This window comes from Solanum verrucosum, unplaced genomic scaffold, assembly GCF_900185275.1.
Source record: "Solanum verrucosum unplaced genomic scaffold, falcon-dt-bn FXZP01000228.1, whole genome shotgun sequence".
NCBI classification, from domain to species: Eukaryota; Viridiplantae; Streptophyta; class Magnoliopsida; order Solanales; family Solanaceae; genus Solanum; species Solanum verrucosum.
In genome coordinates this window covers 1006810-1026956 of record NW_026020210.1, presented here as the reverse complement: position 1 = coordinate 1026956, position 20147 = coordinate 1006810, and the positions used below count along the sequence as shown (strand labels likewise).

At 33.6% G+C, this 20147-nt stretch overlaps 1 long non-coding RNA gene and 1 other non-coding gene across 2 annotated transcripts; both read left to right on the top strand.

Annotated features, from left to right (window-relative positions):
- Positions 1 to 380: 380 nt before the first annotated feature.
- TRNAK-UUU (transfer RNA lysine (anticodon UUU)) lies at positions 381 to 452 on the top strand. The gene has a single exon. It is a non-coding gene; the product is annotated as a tRNA-Lys (tRNA).
- Positions 453 to 9679: 9227 nt separating this feature from the next.
- Positions 9680 to 10205, top strand: LOC125830464 (uncharacterized). Its single transcript, XR_007443141.1, has 3 exons — positions 9680 to 9728; positions 9762 to 9863; positions 10131 to 10205. It is a non-coding gene; the product is annotated as an uncharacterized LOC125830464 (long non-coding RNA).
- Positions 10206 to 20147: the final 9942 nt, after the last annotated feature.

Sequence of the window (20147 nt, the reverse complement as noted above, 5' to 3'; positions counted from 1 at the left end):
AAAAGATAAAAATTATTTGACATTATATAAAATGTTTTAAGAGGGCGATGTGTGAGAAAATAATCATACCAACTATAGTTTGGAATCAATTTTATATTGATTGACATTATTTTCAATCATTATCAATTGTTTGTCTTAACAACTACATCTACCAGTCAATCGAAATTTATAGTTATTTATAAATCTATTTTAAACTTTATGTCTTTATTCTAAGAATTTTTTTTGTAGGTAAGAAATATGAAAGATAACACATAATTTTTTTTGAAAAGAATCATTCTCTTCTACTCTCAAATGGTAAGGGATGATAGCAAACTATTTACTTGTGTTTTGATTAAGTTTGGATGTTAATAATTAATCCATGTGTAAAATATAAACAAGAAGCCGTCTTAGCTCAGTGGTAGAGCGCGTGGCTTTTAACCACGTGGTCGTGGGTTCGATCCCCACAGACGGCGCAATTTTATTTTGTTCTCTCATTCAACAAGTTTATTTTGCATAATTTTTTGTTTTAATTTTTTTTTTCATTCACCTAGTTTATTTTACATAATTTTTGTTCTACTTTTTTTCCTCCTCGATTTTCTATCTTGTCATCTTCTATTTTTCCTTTCCTACACTCCTTATATAATTTATTTATTTTTAAAATGAAAAATAATTCTAAATTTGTTATAAATCAAGCTCAAAGCAATATATGTATAAAGAGAAGAAGACAAGAGAAGTAGATGAAGGAGAAAGACTTTTCTTCTATTCAACTGTGTCTTACAATGGTGAATGATATCTCTATTTATAGGTTGAGAAATCAATCCACAGGTCACCTTGTTGAATTCCAAATTAGTAGATACATTGTTGTCCCAAAAAGGTTCATATCACTTAGGGAATACACATACATGATAAGTATAAGCTTATGGATAAACTCAATAGACAATCCACTTAGTTCAATGGATTTATAACACCCCCCTTGGATGTCCATAGTTAATGTGCCTCATTAAAACTTTACTAGAAAATATCTCAGTGAAGAAAAAAGAGTACACATATCTTTTAATACACATTATTTGTTGCCTTATTGAAAATCTTGTCAGGAAAACCCAGTGGGACAAAATATCGGTCAAGACAAAAAAAAGTGCAACACGTATTATACTCCCCCTAATTGAAACATCACTTAATTTCTTGTGATGATGTCATCCAATCTTATATACCATCTTCTCAAATGTTGATATTGACAGTGTCTTTGAGATCAAATCACATTCACAAAGATGTTGCATCCTTGAACTCATTCTGATATATCATTTTTTTATTTCATGGATATGATGAGGCTTTGAGCTTACCCGAATACATTCTTGAAAATTATCTATTTGTGACCTTGTTGTTGCAAGTAAATTTCTCATTCAACTTGTTCATAACAACCAACATCTCGTGGACACTTTCATTTGCAATTGGTTGTATTGTAGGATAACTTCATATATGTTCTTGATGTCATTTCAACGTCTTCTCATTGAGGGGGTAGCGGAATCTTGTCAATAAACTCACTGCAAATATTTAATCATACATATACATAGCAAGGTTCATTAGTGTCCCAATTGACTGATATATGGAGTTTCATTACTAAGAAACTCTTCATCATTCTCTTAATATTGAAATTGATCTTTATTTATGTCAAGTAATCTCATAATCATTGGGGTACTCAATGAATGTGATTTATTCATGAAAAATTACATAAAAAATTTTCTATGTGTGTAGATTGATGGACATATATTTCAATTGCCAAATTCTCAATTTGTAGGTCAAGACAAAATTTTGTCTAACCAAGATCTTTTCATTTTTGATTTTCTTTTCAAACACTCAACAACTATTGAAATCTCTTTAAGAGTGCTAAAGTTGTTCAAGTCATCAACATACACAACTATTATAACAAATTCAGATCCTGACCTTTTTATATAAATGCAAAGACAATAAGGTCATTTTTTATACCCTTTCTTCCTTGATTATTTCAATCCCCGTAAAGATTCTTGAAGCTTTATTGAAAAAGTTTCTTTCAAACTTTTCTATGCTTCAGACACCTTGAATGCTTCGATGATTTTTACATAACCTTCATTGTCTAGCTAGAAATGACAATTATTTGTTATATGCATTCAAGTTTTTCATATGTTGCCAGATCAAAACAAACCTCATTGTATCAACCATAGGGTAAAATATCTCCAATAATGTCAGAACTTTTGCCAAAAACTTTTATGCCCCAAGGGAAAAGTTTTCATAACATTTATGCCACAGATTTCATAACATTGTCTGTGTGGTGAACATCTCTTTTAAGGAGAAGTTTATATCATTATTGTCATGGTCAAAATCATTACAAGCAAAACTTGTTTCTTGATTTACTGTCATTAGTATCTTCTCCCTTTTGTTTAATACATGACAAAATATTTTTGACATACAAAAATACATAATCAATGACAAATTTTGTGGTCAAGAATTATTCCTTCTTTTGCCATTTTGATAGTTCATAATAAAATGTATCACAATATTTGTGATGTACTAAAAGTACTTGACCAATGACCATTTATACCAACATAAAATTTCTTTATTTCTCTCTAACCTCCCATAGGGGTGAGTTGTGATATTTATTAAATCATACATGAGTATGTCCTTATTTATAATTTTCATCATCTCTTAACACATTCAAGAATGGTCCACTTTTCATGATACTTACCACAAGTCACATTCTCTTCAAGGAATTGACCATAATCATATATACATGCTTCATAATTATTCCTTTCATTAGAAGTTCGTTGTCATGCTTTGAAATTTATCATATTCATGATATGACATACCTCAACATCACTTTTGGAAGTCAAGTGTATCACCACTTTTTCATCCTTTTCTTTGATGGAGGATTTATAAACTTATCAAATTATTAGGTCCCATAACAAATATGTTTCTAATGACCTTTCATACAATTTTGATGACAAAAATTACCTTCATATTTTGAAGGACTATTTGGAAAAATTACAGTGTTCTTCATTTTACCACAATGATGACTATTATTATTTTGTCTTTTGTCACACCCACATTCATTATACAATCTCAATAGTCATTTTTTAGACTTATCATGTACTGCTACCACAATTATTTTTGAGAATGGAGCAAAATCATGTGTTTCATAATTTTCATCAAGAGCTCATTAATTTGCTTAGTCATCATTATGTCATCACTATGGTGCATTAGGACTTAATTCACATCTTACCCTCTTGATTTGATGAAACTTGAATTCATCATTTTACCATTAACCAATGAGGTAATAAGCCAAGGTGTAACATGACTCACCCATAATCCTTTAAAAAAATATTATGTTCACTTAATTATAGAAACAAAATACGTTTGCTTCTTTGTACTTCAATTCTCTTCTGAAACAAAATTGTTAGAATTACACAAATTAAAATCTACAATTGTTGGGGTAAAATAAATTAATGTATTCAATCTTTATATAACACATGTAATACAATAAGTCATTCATATAGAAAAAATTCGATGTAAAAGTCGAAACAAGAGGCTTAAAATGATTTCTTCATATTCTAATGGAAATAATACTAAGACAAATTATTTTCAAGTTATTGTTTTCCCCTTGTCTTTTCACAGTCGTACAACTTCAATTCTTTACAAGGAGGGAGTGAAGTTGTTTTAATAATTGTAATTTTCCTTCAATGACCCACATAACCTTTATAAGAAAAAAATAATATGAGATTTTCAAAAATGGAGAATATGCAATCAGATCTCAATAAGACATAAGAATTGAACAATAATATCATATTTTTTTTTTTGTAAATTAAGAAGTATTTCCACCAATTTATTGATAAGTATGTGATTCAATATGAATCTTATGTGAGACATCTATTAATTGTCGGCAATATAAATATTTTGATGATAAAGATCAAATCCTTTATGTGGTTCTAAAGAAAATAACCTCATAGCAAAAATCAAATCCAAACTTGACTTATCTTGACTCTCATCTTACAAAATGTGTTTGTATAAATATGTAAAAGCCACAATAAATTATTCATGGTGGCAGATTGCAATATCAAGATCTTCAAGAATCATACTCTATTATCACAAGAACAAGAAACAACACAACAACTTGATTAAATTCTTAAAATCCCTATTATATATTATTGGCCTTTTCAACTTCAAGAATCATGTTAAAGAACTTACTAGCAATGATTCAATTAGTCCAATAATTTCATCTCACCTCAAGAAAATAGCCGTTTCGAAGTAACTACAAATTTATCCAAAAAAATCAAGAACAAATGAATTTTAGTGAAGAATATAAGAGAATGGAATCAATATGAGATTATATCAAACATATTACTTTTAATCACCCAGATCAATAAACTTATAAACTAGTCAATGATGATATCTTTTTTTTCATAATGAAAAAATAAAATTAAAAAAATCTTTGGAGTAAGAGATCAAAATGTGGTTAGAACTTTGTACTGATAACGTGTTATAAATAAAAGGAAAATATTAAACTAAAATAACAAAGAAAAGGAAAGAAAGAGTAGTAATTATAATTTTGTTTCTCTCTTGTATATCTTTATTTCACATAGAATGGAACACACACACGCACACATGCACGCACGCTTCTATCTTGTATATCTTTATTTCACATAGAATGGAACACACACACAAAGAGTTATACTTTTATATAATCGTCATTATTTATAATAATCGAATTTTATTTGAAATTGCTTCTTTTTATTAGGTACACACATATATAAGTTTTAATTAAAAATGAATACGACAGAGTTTTAAGAGTCGCCACTTAATTTTTAAAGTAAAATTCAGAAAACTATTTTTTTTCCAAAAGATTAAAACAGAAATCTAATGAAAATATTAAAAGAGGGTTCGGGGTTCATATTAGCATTTCAGGAAGGGTTTAAAAGCACCTGAAATGCACGCTAACACGCGGTTATCCAATAATTAACTATTTGGCTAATTGATTTTTTTGAAAAAATAATAAGCATGCTTAAACAAGTTTAGGAGATAGACAAACTTTAAGACTAAAAGACATTTTTTAGTAGGGAAATAATATAAGGGATTATTTAAGTAAAATATTTATTCAAATAATAAAATAAGTAAAATTATTTTGTCTTTAGAAAATCTCAAAAATGACTATCTTTTGGGGAAATCGAATTAGGAAAATCTTAAGATTGACTAGCAAATAAACAAGTAAACAAAAATGAAACAAATAAAATAAAGAGTTAGTTTTGGGCCCAAGTCTAGTTTTCTGTTCGCCTGGGCCAGTACTTGGGCCTAATTTCTATTTTGGGCCTTTTAGCCATTTTGCACCTGTCCTAGACTATCATAAAAACTGAATTTCTTTGGGCTTTAGGCCCAATTTCACCTGTCCTAAAACTAGCATATGATACTAAAAATAAATGGGCTTTTGGCCCAATTGCAACAAAACACAAAGATGGAAATTTGGGGATTCTCAGGCCCATTTCTGCTCCAATATACAACGTATAAACTGGATGTATATCACTGTATATCTTATGTATATAGCTGTATACGACACGTAAACAATCCCTTCTTTCTGCTCCGACACCTGTACGCCGATTTTCAGAACTTATTCTTCAATTTTTCTTACTCTCCGACTCAATAGAGGAAGGAATTGAGCCTTTACGGCTCTCTCGAAATGCAAAGGAGGAAGATGAGTTCATGATGAACTCAAGGCAAATTTCACATTCAACAAAAAGGAAATAAGGATTAGTATACGAAACAGATGACGAGTCAATAAACAATAAAGCTTCAATCTCCTTAATCCAATGAAAAATTTATCTTCATACTGAAGCATAGGCAACAAATAACTCTACTGATCATTAACAATTCATGTCAAACTTGAGAGATAATTAACATTAGCACATTAGAACCACAAAGGTCTAACTCAATAAAACTCATGCTCCACAAAATTTCCAAGATCCAACTTCTGATGACATTTGAGATAATTTTACAGAATGATCAGAATACTAAATCCTTGAAGCTTACTATCAACTAGTCACTTAATCCATGCACATATAAGAAACTTTGAGATAAAGAAAAGGCAGCCAACATAAGAGAACTTAAAATAAGAACTGACTCTATCTTTTAGGACCTCTATAGGCAACCAAGAAAGATTTAGATAGTGGCATTAAGATTACAGATCTACTGGACAATGCATCAAACTTTGAGGGAAAAGAAAAGTGACCAACAAAGCCAACAAATAGACATCAGACAATAAACTAAGTGAAACATAGTATTGCCTAAATAAACACATGACTCTGCCATGCGTTTAAAACGACTCTAAACAACCAGGTCATTGCTTATGTAACTCAACACAAAGACAAACACAACTAGAACTAAGCCAAAAAGAGGACAGGCAGGCTTGAAATGAGCTCAAATTTGAAGAAACTCGACCCCAATTTATTAATCCTGAGTCCTCAAAATAGAAAACAAATATTCAAAGAGAGAAAATCAGCATGATTCAACTATAAATTCGCAGATTTAAGCTAACATTAAAGAAAGTCTGCAACAAGCAACCTGAATAATTCGAATAAGACAGTCAGACATACACAACTATGAGACAAAATCACACAGATATGAAGCTATTTCAAAGACTAAAAATAAAACAATTATCTCCCAATAACTAAGAGGCCTAGGCTTTTTTCAGTAAACATATTCGAAATGAGGAGAAAAGGAAAACACAAAATAAGTTCACACGACTATATGTGTTGAATCATACAATAGCTTACGACAAAGAACAAATACACGATGATCAGTTAGAAGTTCTAAATAAAGATGAAAACAAGAATGAAGCCATATAAACCCAACCGAAAACAGATTCATCACATAGCGCTTGGAATCGAAATAAAATGTAAATGATGAAGGAGGTATTACCTTCTTCGAAGCAGTAGAATTGAGACGACGAGTTGAAAAGCTTTCCACCACCACGTGAAAGGAACTCCAATGGAAGTTTCTGACGAAAAAGAACAGAGAGCTTAGGACGAGAGCTCCATATTCGAAGCTCTTAACTCAATGACTATAGAAGTCGAAATATCTATTGAGAACCTATATAACTGTGTTTTGCCTCTATTCTAATGAGTGCCCATTTTTTTTTTTTTTTAAGAATCAATTCCTATATGTAATTCTAGTCACCGTTTCTTAGATGAAATCCAAAGGATACGAAACCTAAAAAATGAAATTTCCCCCCTCTGAGTTATCTCCAACTTTTCCATATATTCTCCAACCGATTTTACTGAAGAGGAACACGAGCTTTTATAGAAGAGGTATTAGGGTTGTCTTGGGGGGAAAATATAAGGAATCAGATAAGACTTCGGGTCATTTTTGAATTCCAAAAAACTGAAGGAATATCCTGCTTTGATGCCAAATCATAGCAAATTCCAATGGGAAGAAGGCAAGGTGGTCGGCCTCGATTGAATTGACTATCCTTGAGGGGATACGTGGATCAATCTCACGCTAGGAAGGACAAAACGAACTGCTCCTTCTATACGAGTTTACTAGCGAGGGAGAGAGGAGAAGATGACGAGAATACAGTTGGTATGCGCACGTAGACGCCTTGAACTACTTTCCGTGAAGGCGCCTTCTGCTTCTCTTTGAATTATTGTTAAGCGTGAATCTTCTGGGTTCTCTTGTTGATTGAGAAGTGGATCGGGTCGGGGTCTGGTATGTTGTACGTATTGTTGTTGTAATGTGCACTGGTTTCTTTTAGATGTGAATGGGAATGGGCCTGGGAATTAACAATGGGGTTGGGTTGAAGGAATTGAGGTTTTGGGCTTGAGGAATATAGTGGCCTACGTAGATTGAACGGAAAAATGGCCCAAAATTTGGTCTACTAAGGAGTAAAAGAGGGGTTAGATCTTGGAGTTTAAGAAATAGCCAAATTGAGTTAAATTAATAAATTCGGCTAAAACCTAAATAAGACGAATTAATATTAATTAATTAACGAACTTCTTAATCTTAACGAAATAAAACAAACAACAAAATTATAAACTAATTATCTTGAAAATATAACTATAATTTAAACTAAACTAAATAACCAAATGTTTAAGATAAAACTAAAATCTTTTTGAGACGATTTTCGAATATTCATAAGATGTACTAATTATATACGTAATTATATAAAACATATATAGTATTTCAAAATTTATAAAATGACTAAAATTACTTGAAGAATAACTTGAAAAATATTTGAATTTTTATAAAATTAATTTTTTCAAATCGTTTGAAATTAAGAAGCTCGAAAATTAATTCTATCGTGGATGGTCAAAATTGGGTGTCAACAACTTTCATTGATGAAAGAAATTTGAGGCAAATGAAATTGACAAATCCAATTTTGATCGACCACATCTTCATCTTTTCTGAAAAGGGATTTTGGTAAGGACTTTAGGAATTATGGCCGAACCCTGGAAATGGGTTTCCTACATATCTCAGGCTATATGAGAATTCAGGTCACATGTAGTTCGATATGCTTGATTTAACGCACGACTCTGAAAGAAATCAAAAGTTATCCCGATATCGAACTATGAATGGATTGAAATGCTCGAGAATAAGATTTACAAGAGAATGTTGGAGTACAACCGAGTTTTCAACATTGAGCCCGCCTACACATCCTTAAACATTAGGAATCAGGTTGTTTGTAGTTCGACTCGATCGGTTGAAAAGGAAATTTATTATGCAAGATAACCTTTGATTCTGGAGGAGTGATAAGTTAGTCGAGTATGAAAAAGAGGCATGCAACCTCTTAGCCATGAATGCGGAGCTCTTCATATCCATAAGTAAGAACTTACACAAACATAATTTCCAAAGCTCTTGGTGCATTGCCACTCAGATTGGAAATTCGCTTCCGGTTAACACCAAGAACTTTCCGGATGCAAACTGAAACTAACAAACTCCAAGAAAAACCCACATGCCTTCTGATAGGTGTGTGGTTTGATTGTGGTGGAAGTCGTTCCTCAGCTCGCGTCCTAAGAGTTTGATACTCCTCTTCGGACTATGTCCAAGTTCGCTGCTAAGAAAAAGTTCCACGTTGTGCTGCATCCTTGTTGATGTCGTCCGCACCTGTGGTTTGATTTGAAAATTCATCCTCTTGGATTCTCTCGACAAAGACTGAAACAAACTTGTTAGTAGAAACTGTAATTGAAAACAATGGTAGCATCTCTTGTGATACTTTTTAGTTATCTTCTTGCAAGTTTCTGTGGATACTCCATTGTCTTGGTGTGTTAAAATCACTCTTGCTTTGAAAGATGTCATATAGGTATGTTTAGTATATGTCTGCACACTCAAAGTAAATAATTAGTAGACATAGCGTCATTTTAGCTAGCAACTTGAATCAAAAAATAAAGAAAGATCATTCATATAATAAATGAGAATATCTTAATGGATAAGCATAAACATCTTTTTCAATTATATGAGAAAATAAAGAAGTATTGAAGGTAAAAGATAATGGATACCGCCTTCGAACATCGTATGTCCATTAACTCATGATTTGATGAGGATTTGGAGATGTCATTGCTTATTTTTTTGCATGGCGAACCTCGATGTTCTCTGCAACGAGCCAGATGGCTTGATAATGACCCAACTGTAATGAGGTGGATGGTTCGATGATTGTTCAACTGTAACGAGGTAGATGGCTCGATAATTATCCAATTGTAACGAGGTGGATGACTCGATAATGTTCCAACTGTAACGAGGTGGAAGCTAAAAAATATTCCAACTATAACTAGGTGGATGGCTCGATAATATTCCAACTGTAACGAGGTGGATGACTCGATAATATTCCAACTGTAACGAGGTGGATGACTCGATAATATTCCAACTGTAACGAGGTGGAGGCTCGATAATATTCCAACTATAACGAGGTGGATGCTCGATAATATTCCAATTGTAACGAGGTGGAGGCTCGATAATATTCCAACTGTAACGAAGTGGATGGCTCGATAATATTCCAACTGTAACAAGGTGGAGGCTCGATAATATTCCAAATGTAACAAGGTGGATGACTCGATAATATTCCAATTGTAACGAGGTGGAGGCTCGATAATATTCCAACCGTAACGTGGTGGATGGCTCGATAATATTCCAATCGTAACGAGGTGGATGGCTCGATAATATTCCAACTGTAACGAGGTGGATGACTCGATAATATTCTAACTGTAACGAGGTGGATGACTCGATAATATTCCAACTGTAACGCGGTGGATGGCTCGATAATAGTCCAATATAGTTCAAAAAAAGAACCTGAAATGGACAAACAAATATACGAACCACTTATGGGGTGGCTCGCCCAATAAAACTATATACTAAATTCTTTGATCAGTCAATCAAAACACATAATCCACTTATGGGGTGGATACCCAACAAATTTTGAAAGTTTGACCCTAACATTGTCAAGAAACACATATGCCTAAATTGTTACGCGACAATCATACTAAAAAAAATTATATCGACGTCTATGCACGTCGCAACTATGAATTTTTCTTAAGAAAATAGAATTATCGAGGTGAATGACTTAATTCCTTCACACAAAAATTAAAGTCACTCCCGTCTTCCTTGACAAAGTCAACAAAATTTGAGTTTGTTTCCGACATCTTCAATTGTTGTCGAAAACTTGTAATGTTTCGATAACTTCGAGTGTCATGAGGATATAGTGATCTCCAACATCTTTTCTGATATGATGGACCTGGTGATATTCCCTTGGAACACTTCTAAGATAGTGTCACTTTTGATCATCTTCAGATTTGATGTCGATTTCACATATGATCCTGACTTTACCGATACTATCACCTGCAAAGCTTGACACCAAACATTAGTATTGACGATGAAGTAAAGAATATAAGTAAAGATAAAGTGTTAGACTAAGTCATTTGGCTTATCAAGAATAGGCTATGATGAGCCTAGTGGTGACTTTGATTGTGACTCGTCACTAGCGATCCTCCAATATATTGTTTCTTAAAACTTTGAAAGAATCTATTAGCGTTTGTCTTCAATATTCCTGCAAAACAAAAAGAAACTGTTTATAAATCACTTGAGGCAACATAATGAAATGAAGATAAAATGAGATGGAAAGTTGTCTAAGTTCTGTTGATGAGGCCACGATGAGTGTAAATGACGCCTTTTGTTATACTTGACAGCTTTACACAGCCATTTTTGTGACTTTGATGTTCCTGCATCTAAAGAAAAAATCTTAGTTTGAAAGACTGATTTGTGTTGGTCTTGTCTTCATGCTCATTCATGCAGTTGGCTACACGCTCGTTCATCCTTTTAAAGATAGTCTTGATGGAAATTTCTGAGGACCCTCCTCAAAAATTCTGTCCCAATCTAAAATACGGAGAAACTCTTGTAATTTTCTTTGTTAATTCTGAGGTTGCTAATTCTGGAATTTTGAGGCCCCTTCCTCAAAATTTTGTCACAGTTTGCTTCAATAATAATTATAAGTCTTTTAACAAATGACATTTTTGTGGAATTTTTGAGATCGCCTCAAAATTTTTGTCCCAGTTGCAAACTTGATTTTCTAGAAAATTTAATCTTAATTTTTCCAGATCCACTCAAATCTAAAGTCCATCTTCAAATGAATTTTTGAGATCCTCTCAAAATTTTTGTCCAGTTTCCATTATAAAGAGAAATAGAAATCTTACGGGGAATATGATCGAGTCGTTGGGGCGCCTACGTATCATGTTGAGGCAAGAATCAGGTCAAACGTAGTTCCCCCTCTCAAGCATTAACAAAAATAGGAAATTTTGATTAGGAAACGACCGAGGCCGACATAGACCGCCTACATATCTCATTCTTGAGAATTCGTGTCGAACATACTTCAAGTACAAAGAAAATATTAAATGGGGTAGATGGGGTGACCGAGGCTTACACAAGCCGCCTAGGTATCTCATTCTTGAGAATTCAGGTCAAACGTAGTTCATTACAAGCAATGTGCGATAAATTGGAAAAAAATAGATTAAATATGCATTTTCAAAAGAAAGATAACAATAACAATAACTTCATATGCAAAATTCTGGCCAATCTGGGCATGCTTCTTTTCAACCTTTGATGATGAACATCTTCAAATAACTCTATTCAGAAAAATCTCGCACTTACTCTTAAGCATCCAATACGTTATCCCTTGAGGTGGTTTCCTCAATATTGATCAAATTATTGTTGATCATGTTTTGGATTTTGTGTTTGAGAGTTGAACAATTCTTTGTGTCGTGTCCAACCGCTCCTAAATGATAAGCACATCTTTGATCAACCATGTAAAATTTTCCCAAAGGATTAACTGGTCTTCCTTCTATAGGATGAAGCATACCCATCGCTTTCAACCTTTCATAAAGTTGAGTTTGAGATTTCCTAAGTGGTGTAAATACTTTAGGAGCCTTCCTAAAGTGTGGACGAGGGAATCGTTTCTGATTGACATTGTGGTTTCGATATTTCCTTTGTGATGCCGACTGCATATGGGTAAACGTCACCGCAGATACCTTTTCTACTTTTCCCTTTGACATATCTATGTCAATAATTTTGGTAGTTTTTCTGTTAGCTCACAATGCAATAAGGTTTGTGACCTTTCCAGTCTTGAAACCATCTTCCAAAGCTTCTCCGACCTTGACAATCTCAACAAATTTTTGTCCTATCATGCACAACATTCTTTCATAGTACTCAGGCTTTTGAGTTCGAATAAACATTTCAGTGATTTCACGTTCAGACATAGGTAGTTGGACTCTTGCAACCTCTTTTCTCTAATGAAGAGCGTACTCTCGATAGTTTTCTGTAGACTTCTGTTTGATCTTCTCCAAATAGTAGCGATTAGGGGCAGCTTCTACGTTATGTCCAAATCTTTCATTGAAATCATTTGCGAGTGCATTCTAATTCATCCATTGTTTTAATTCTTGCGATGTAAACCACTCTAGAGCTTCTCCATTAAGACTTCGACTGAAGAGGCGCATCAACAATGTTTCGTTCTTGTCAACTCCCACGAGTTGATCACAATAAGCTTTAAGATGTGCTAGAGTATTTCCAGTTCCATAAAAAGTGATGAACTTTGGCACTTTGAACCCTTCGAAAGGTCCAAATACGGATGAATGCATAAATTTTTGTAGTTCAACCCCACAACTTCTGAAAAGTAATCAAGTTCTTTTATCACTTTTGCAATCTCTTCCTTCATGATTTGCTTAGTTTTTTCCTCTTTGCCCCTCAACTCTTTCTCCTTCTCTTCGTAGTGGTTAAGTTCGGAATAGGCAGCATAATGAATGTGTGGTTCGGTTTGGACTGGGATATCAAAAGTGACTTTTGGAGGTAAGGGTTGAGCGTTTGGTGGATTTTGAGTGTCTTTTGCAGGGGTCTGGTACATGAAAGGGGATGTTTGAGGATTGTTGGCATTTAGGCTTTGAAAAAGAGGGAATGTCTGAGAGTTATTTGTGTTTTGGTTTTGAAAAGGAGGGAAAACTTGAGGGTTGGGATTCAGGCTATGAAGATGAAGTGGTGCTTGGTATGAAGTGTTGGTGTGATGAAGATTTGGGGTAGTTAAGTGGATAGTTGAGGGATTTTGAGCGGGGTTGGATGGTGGGTTATTCTGGACATGTTTTGAGTTTGAATTCAGAGGAAGAAAATGGAATGGAAGCCTTCCATCGCCTAGAGTGTTGATATCAACAACCGAAATCGGAAAATCTTGCTTTTTCTGGAGCTCAACCCTCAGTTCAGCAATTTGTTGCATCAACTGTGCAATTAACTCGTTTTGATCAACGGCAGAAGGTTGAACTATAACAACTCCTGCCAGGCCAGTATTCTCATTATTCTGGGTCATTTTTCTTTTTCCTTTCAACAAATTTCGATTGGAGAAGGAATCTTTGAGAAATTTTAATGTTCAACCAATTTCTTAACACAAATCAGTTTTGAGACCTGACAAAGAAAAATAACTCAAAAGACAAATGTGTTAGTTTGTGTAGATAATAGGTAATAGAAGATATCACACACAAAGTTGTAAGCACACAAGAGCCATTTCATTCAAAGATAAACTTAGCCCACAGATATTGGAGATGACTAAATAGACAGAAATTTGTCTATTTGATTTTGGAATTAGTGAATTAGAAAAGTCGATTTGAGTCGAGACAAAGTCGATTGTATCGTACTTCTGATTTTGATTGAGGTGTAATTCTAATTTCTTTGGAAAAGATATAATTTTTCAAAAGTGGGGACCGAGCCTTGAAAGGTTGCCTACGTATCTCACGAGGGAGGATTCAGACCCTACGTAGTTCGACAGACTTGAATCTCCTTTTGATTTGAGGTAAAGGGTTAACCTTTTTTTTTCTAAGATAAAAAGTAAGATTTGAAAAAGGAAGTTCGAATTTTGTTGAGAAACTTAAGACTCGAAGTATATTTGGACACACTTTTGATAGTGACTTGATAAAGGTTTTTAGAAATAATTCGAAGAGGATTGAACTAGAATATCTCCAAATAAAGCAACATATTCACACAAGCAATTATAACACATAAACAAATATTTCGTATTCTAAACGAATATGTGATCTTTTTGTGCCAAGGGTAGGCCTAATGGTTTGAGGGATGTATAACGTTATTTGAAACATTACATTGCCCCCGTAAACCCAAATTTATACAAGTTTTACAAATAAACTGAATAGGGATACATAATAATCAGTCCCGCGCAAGGGGTACAATCCTAAACTGAGCTTCCATGAAAGGTCCTTCATTCTTGAGCTTCTTGCCATCTCTGAATGCCAACATCTTCAGATGCAATTGTAATTTGATCCTTCTTTGACTCGAACAAACAACTAAACTCTCAACCCCAAGAGGCAATGATTTGCTAAACAACGTATACATCATTTAAATTTAAACACATAAGTATGATTGTCTTTTTATTAACCAATGGGCCAAATAGACACAAGGTGGACTTCTAATGGGTCCAACACGCCTTGGGTGTTGGGTCAACTTAGTTCAAAATGTGCTAAATTCAAAATTTGATTTCGCTCTACGCTAGTTGACTAAGAGTGGCTTTTAGAAGACCGGGAACCAAAGCGGACAACTTAGGCTGAAAATCACGACAACCATTGGACGCATGACGAATCAATAAATTGCCAATCATTTCGAAAAAGGGTTGAGCATAAAAAAGTCCGACTGCGATTATGCAGAAACCATTCTTAATATACTATACATACAAGTTGGAAAATGCCATGAATGCAACAATTTATAATTTGCTAGAATTGAAACAAGTAACACTTAAAACACATAGCCAAACAAATCAATTTTAAGGTTAGAACCCATTCAACTCCCCAGCAGAGTCGTCATTTTGTTTTATTTAAAAATGAATACGACAGAGTTTTAAGAGTTACCACTTAATTTTTAAAGTAATATTAAGAAAACTATTTTTTTCCAAAAGATTAAAACAAAAATCTAATTAAAATATTAAAAGGGGTTCTGTCACGACCCGGGATCACCCCCTAGTCGTAACCGGCGTACTCGACCTCGAAGAGGTCTAATACAAGCTTCTTAGCATTCATTCATCGCATAGACACTAAAACCATAAGGAATTAAAAACTTTCTTTACCAAGAAAACATTTCATAAAAAAAAAATATAGCAAGCGGAAGACTTTCTAGACTTTATACATGATGTCTCAAAACCATCTAATACTTTAGAGTACAAAATTCGGAACTAATCCCATACACAACTTAAACAATACTAAAAAGACATAAAAGAACATATGGGGTATTGTCCTCGAATATATGAGGACTCACCAAGTCTTCATCTTCAACACTTAGAAACCTATCAAATAGCCATGACATGTCATCATTTCTAAATCCCTACACTTTAGTCCAAAAAGGGAAAGAAAGGGGTTAGCACAATTAAGTACTAAGTATGGAAGCCATGCAAAAACATGCTAAAAGGGACATTTATTGGAGAAACATGCTTTTATGTCATTTGGTAAAACTTCATGAAAAAATACAAGTATAAGAGTCAGAATATCCAACCATAACCAACATACAAGTCATTAACCACTTTAGCACATACTCCACACATAACCCATTCCTTCACCTTAAACCATCCACCTCAAGTAACCCTTGGACAACACTTTGTGCAATGTATGGATAGCGTCCCATACCACCATCCACACTAAAGCATCATCCTAAGGCCACCAAATGTGAACTTACCACTTATCATGCTTCATATCACAAGTCATCATGCACAACTAGTACCAATGTACAACACATGAACATAATTGACAAGTAAGCCTTTTCATCATTTCTTGACCTCTATCTCAAGTTACCCAAAGCCACACTTAAGTGAAACATGAAGTGACCGCCCATACAATCTCTTCATATACACCTAAGTGTTCCTAAGGGTTACCATAGATAAGGAAATTTACCATTACAATATAACATACTAAGTCAATGTTCACATATAAAACCATAGCCAACCGTATACATACTAAACATATATTCATATACAACCCATGCTTAACTTTAAAGGAACACATGCCATTTCATTACCATAGGACCTCTACCTAATATAACCTTAAGACACACTTGAGTAAGACAAGAAGTGACCGCCCATACAACCTCTTCAAGCACACTTAAGTGTTCCTCAAGATTACCTTATATAAGGACATTTCCTTTACAACATAACATCAATAGACCAACATTCTTTAAGAAACCATTTTGGAGACATTCAAGCACATAAGGGGACTTTCACATAATAGTCGTTAGACTTAGGGAACTCACTTTAGTATCTTCAAAGCCTACTCGTGCCATGTGTAGATAGCATCTCATACTACTACCTACACGTTGTAGAACCTATCCAATAACTAGAGTGTGCATCCCACATGATCGGAATAGGCATAACCGACATAGACCATACTAGCTAGGTATGGAATCCGGAGTGTATCCTACTCCGTGGAGGTTGTTCTACTTGCCAAAGGTAGAACTAGTAAGCAACCCATGTAGGCACATGGTTTAGGGGATGTCCAAGGAAGTTCATTGTGCCTAATCTCATACTCAACTAGGCCACTTTCCTAACCACATCCACTCGGTGCTAGCCTTGTTTCCCATAGAGTATTCAATCACATATGTACTTAGAGAAGGTTCATTTTCTAGTTCAACCAACTCATAGTACCTCTTCCCAAGAAAGACCCCATTTCTTAGTCATGGCCAATCAAGGTTCATAAGGATAACTCATTAAATCCCCCTGGAAAGGTGCCTTAGGCCTACCGATTTTTCATTAAGGGTGCCTTAAGCTTGCCGGTCCAAGGTTCATCATTTCACACATGAGAAGGGCTACCACCATTAGGTCTACCGATTTCATGGTTTTACATTTACTTAGGAAAGCTAGACTTATGAAAGGGCACCATTTCTTAGTTTTGCCGATTCAAGTCTTGGCCTAGAATTCCTCTTTTAGCATTTATAGAAAGGGCACCATTTCTTAGTTCTACCCATTTCATACATTCATGCATTCAAGACTTTAAGTAACAAGGAGGGACACTTTAGTCTACCAACCAAGTCACAACATTTTCATTTAAGGATACTTCATAATCCAACATCATTTCATATATACATCATGAGAAATCATACTTTAACTCACAATGCTATCCACTTTACATAGGATCATCACAAGATCACATCAAACTCATTCACATCATACCTTCACATATAGCTTCATATAAAACTCATTCACATCATACCTTCACATATAGCTTCACATAAAACTTTACATATAGCTTCATATAGGACTTTACATATAGCCTCATTCATATATAATAATATAACAATACAATAACACTCATATAATGCCCTTCATGGCCTTAATTCACAATAATACAATATTCCAACATTATGCAACAACTTTCCCAATGCCTTCATGGCTACAATTCACAATAATACCACACAAGAACAAGATATAACACTTCCACCAAAGGTGGATTCAACCTACCAACAACAATTAATTCAATAAAGAGAGTTCAAGCTTTCTTATCATAATTCAAAGTCATAGCCAAAATCACCAAAAATCCAAGCAATCACCAATACTTCACTCATAAGGCTTACCACCCTTAATTCATCCATTATCAACAATTAATCATGAATAAATATTAAACAACACAAGAGATATCAATACAATTCACTTTACACATATTTCCATCAACTTTGAATTTATAGAAATAGACCCACTTCATAAACACATTTTAGGGTTTTGTAGAATACAAGGATTCATGGAGTTTTTCATCTTAAAACATCAAATAAACATCAATAATATCATAACTTATCATTTGAAATCGTTTCATGCAAGAACCCATGAGTTTGAGTAGAAATTAGGCTTTTTCACAAACTTAGGAAAAGTTGAAAACCATTTGAAATTGGCTCTAGGGTGATAGCTTGCCCTAGATAAAGAACTCCCATACCTTTACTAAGATTCCCCAAGAAATTTGATGAAGAAAACGTCTTGCATCCACAACCCTAGCTCCCACTTCTTCTTCTTCTTCTTCTCTTCTTTCTTTCTTCTTCTCTTCTTCACTCAAGAACCCTAACTCTTACTCTTTTAAAATGGAACAAAAATGATCCACAATCAGCCTAACACAACAATATAACCTCAAAAGAAATGATTTGTGAAAAGACCAAAATGTCCTTAAATTTCCGGACGGACTCACTGCCAACTGCCCAACTTTCAAAGGGCATAACTCGCTCATACGAACTCGGAATCGAGCAAACTCGGTGGCGTTGGAAAGATCGTTCCAAGGGCTCTCCAAAAATAACTGGAACTACTCCTGGATCATCCTGAGCTAGGAGTTATGACTGCTCAAAGTTGGCCAAAAACTCACTGATTTCCACACTTGGCCGAATTTCCAGATTCTGAATTTTTTTCCAAAAATGACTACTTCCAATTTCAAGCTTCTTCATATTCATTTTAAATTGTCGGATGTTACAGGTTCAGGATTCATATTAGCATTTCTAGAAGGGTTTAAAAGCACCCGAAATTCTCGCTAACACGTGGTTATCCAATAATTAACAATTTGGCTAATTGATTTTATTTTTTTTAGAAATAACCATGGTTAAACAAGTTTAGGAGATAGAAAATCTTTAAGACTAAAAGTCATTTTTTAGGAGGGAAATAATATAAGGGATTATTTAAGTAAAATATTTATTCAAATAATAAAATAAGTAAAATTATTTTGTCTTCAGAAAATCTCAAAAATGACTATCTTTTTGGGAAATCGAATTAGGAAAATCTTAAGATTGACTAGTAAATAAACAAGTAAACAAAAATGAAACAAATATAATAAGGGAAAATTAGCAATTAAGTCATAATAACTAACATAATTAGTCATAATAACAACACTTTAAAATACTTATTTAAAATGACAGAATGACAATATTTTTATAAAATAATATGTATTCAGATTTTAGTTTTATTTAGGGAAAGAGTCCTTTATTGGACCAAATTGTATACCAATAACGGTTTAAAGAAAAAAAATTTGACCAATACGCATTAACCTTTTTTCATCACCATTCACGTTTCTTCCCCACTATTCACGTTTCTTCCCCACCTTTTACGTTTATCTTTTTTAAAGGTGCTAAATTGTTGTAAATCAAGAAATCTTTTTTATTGTTAAATGAAATCTATTTAGTAATTCAAGCAGATTTCTCAATTAGCAAGGTAATTTCCATTATCCATTTTGATTTATTCTGATTTGATGTTTAAATCACCGATTCTATATATTACGGATTTCAGTCGAATTTTCCAATTTTTATGTGATTTTGTTTAGTTATTCATCAAATATTTGTGATTTTCAATTTATTTTTTTTGTGATTTTCTTTTAATTTTTCAGATTTTGTAGAATCTGGAAATTCATATGGAATTATGGCCAACAAAAGAATGATGCCGGAGCTATAAGTGACAATGAAGCACCTCCGCAACATAGCAGGATTAATGTAGCATTTGAGGATAATCATACAATTCAAATAGATTAGTCATTGCATATTTTTGGTGTGTTTTCAATATTCTTAGTTAATATACATTAGTTTTTGTATTGCTATGGAACCTTCTAAAGTTATCAAGTTCTCATTTTATTAATGTAAAAACTCTTTAACTTTTTTTTCTTGATAATTTTAATGTTTTGAAGTTT